This window comes from Octopus bimaculoides, chromosome 15 (assembly GCF_001194135.2).
Source record: "Octopus bimaculoides isolate UCB-OBI-ISO-001 chromosome 15, ASM119413v2, whole genome shotgun sequence".
NCBI classification, from domain to species: Eukaryota; Metazoa; Mollusca; class Cephalopoda; order Octopoda; family Octopodidae; genus Octopus; species Octopus bimaculoides.
In genome coordinates this window covers 33,289,894-33,292,892 of record NC_068995.1, presented here as the reverse complement: position 1 = coordinate 33,292,892, position 2,999 = coordinate 33,289,894, and positions in this window count along the sequence as shown.

Here is a 2,999-nt window from a genome sequence, read left to right as displayed (position 1 = left end):
ACTGAGGACTGGTGAACCAGATGGCTGCACCAGGCTCCAATCTGATCTGGCAGAGTTTCTACAGCTGGATGCTCTTCCTAACGCCAACCACTCCGAGAGTGGAATGGGTGCTTTTACGTGCCACCCGCACGAAGGTCAGTCAGGCGATCCTGGCAACGGCCACACTCGAAATGGTGTATTTTATGTGCCACCTGCACAAGAGTCAGTCCAGGGGTACTGGCAATGCTCTTGCTCGAAAGTCCTTACACATGCTGCGGGCACAAGTGCCAGAAAGTCTAATTAAGTTATTTCTGGTCAAGGCTTGAATACCTTTGATCATAGATTTGCCTTGTTCTAGTCTGAACTGAGGTTAAATGAAAGCAGCAGTAACTACTGAATAATTCTTTAAAAAGATAAGAAACAGTATTAACAGCAGGAAGAGGAATTGTGTGAACGAGGAATTGAGTAACAACCATAACAACAACAACAACAACAAGGAATATACACGCAAACCAAAACAGCTGCAAATGAAATCATCATCACAACAACAACAACAACAACAACGTATCATAGAAACAAGTTATGCAATAACAATATTACATAACAGTATGGTAGTGAGCTGGCAGAGTCGTTAGCACACTGGGCAAAATGCTAAGTGTTATTTTGTCCGTTATTATGTTCTGAGTTCAAATTCTGCTGAGGTCACCTTTATCTTTCATCCTTTCAAGGTCAATGAAATAAGTACCAGTAGATCATTGGGATCGATGTAATCAACTTATCTCCACCCCCAAAATTGCTGCTGGCCTTGTGCCAGACATTGAAATAAATATTTGATTACCACAAACTATAACATAATAATAATAACAATATCAACAACTAATTTTAACAAGGACATCAAATAGAAATAACCATTGCAAACAAAACCATCAACAATGAAAATACCATCAATAGCAACAACAATAACAATCACAACAAATATATCAACAATAATAACAATTGAAAATAAAAAAAAAGAACATCACTAATAAAAACAAATTCCAGGTTTAGAAAATCTAAATGTAGCTTAAATAAAGACTAAATCAAATATTACAAATAATAGTTATTTCTGTATCAGATCTTACCGCTGGAATCCAAAACAGTTTTCATGAACACATTCCTAATGTAGGACCAAAGCAGCTATAACGTGTTTGAGAATCCTTAAACCATGCAAAAGTTTTCCATTTGAAAGAGCAGCCATGTTAGAGATCATTTATATAAAAAAATTTAATAATTTTTTACTGTATGGGACACAACTTTAAGTGACTGATAGTTTAACCTTGTATATATGGATGTCAAATTTATATCAAGTAGAATGGAACATTATATTTCTTCTGGTCTATGTGAGATGCTTGACACTGTTAATTCATAATATTTTCTTATATTGGTAGAAATCCATATGTAGATTATTATGTTTTTGTGCTACGTGGCCTAAATGCTCTTAATGGATGGCCTTAGAGGCAATTAGCAATGGGTAGAAGGAAATCTAAAGACTCATACTTCAGTTACATAAAAAATGCCAGTAACAAATAAGTAACACGCTCCAGTAGATAATGGAATTCTCTACAGTTCTGTATTGTTTATGGATAGGCAGTTATGAGCATCGATGTTTGACTCACAATTTAACACAAACTGACAGGTATTAAATAAACTATATATCAATAATGTTTACATTGACATGATGATGATGATGATGATGAGAATGACCTAATAGAAATATCTGTTTTTGTAAAGCCAATCCTTTTCTGTGTCCAGACTTGTATAATTATTGCCACATGCATAGGAAAAAACTAAAGCAATAAAATGTCACACCCAGATTTATTTTATTCTAGTTGTGTATTCTGTGTGAGTGTGAATGTCACCAATAAGCTTCTCTGTTTCACAATTGATACACTACATACATAAACATAACATTCTTGTGATTCAAGTTTTTTTTAATTTTTAAAAGGTGGATGGCTGAATTGCTTGTGCTGTGTGAAGTGTTTAGCACTTCACACAGCACAACTCTATATTCTGTTTCAAATCCTGGCGAGGTCAACTTTAATTTCCATCCTTTAGGGGTTGATAAAATCAATACTGAGTCAGATTTCATCAAATATGGTCCTCCTCAGAATTTTGGCCCCAGTTGGAAGTTATTTTATAAAACTGCTCAAGCTGATCTGACTGTAATGTTCAACACAATCTATTTGAGTGTATGATTATAGCTATCAGCGACTAACACTCCCACTAGGTGGACATTACAAAGTTGTCTACTACTACTACTACTACAACTGCTGCTGCTGTCGCCGCCACCACCACCATGGCAACGATGACAACCACCACCACCACTACTATTACCACTACTATTACCGCCACTACTACCACCACCACTACCACCACCGCCACTGCCACCGCTACTACCACCACCACCATGACAATGATGACACAACGATGACGACAGTGACAACGATAACGATGAGGACCACCACCACCACCACTACTATTAATACCAACCAAATTTTCACAATTTCTGTCTTATGCACTATACATTTATATAACAATGTAGTGTCATTTTAAAATAGTTATTTTATATACTATAATAATATTCAAATTCAACACATTTTAGTAGTTCTATAAGTAAAGTCACTCTTTTTCAATACAAAAACTTAATTCAACTTAGACTTGTGCATTTTAAAACTGATGAAACAAGAAACGTTTTGAAACTTTATATTAAGCTTTAGTGATCAAATCTTTCTTAACCAGTCATGGTTGGCTGAGTGTAAAATCTGTAAGCATAAAGTATTTCGGTGTTTTTGTATAAAAGTAAAGGTACAATTAAAAAATGAAAATCTATACACACATTGTCTTTCTGAGTCAATCATTTTCAAAACATGCTGTTGTTGTTATTGAATTGCTCCACAGGCAGCCAATCAAACAGAGAATAATAACTGATAATAAGTCCCTTATATGCCAGATATAGAGATATAAAATGTACAACTTATCAT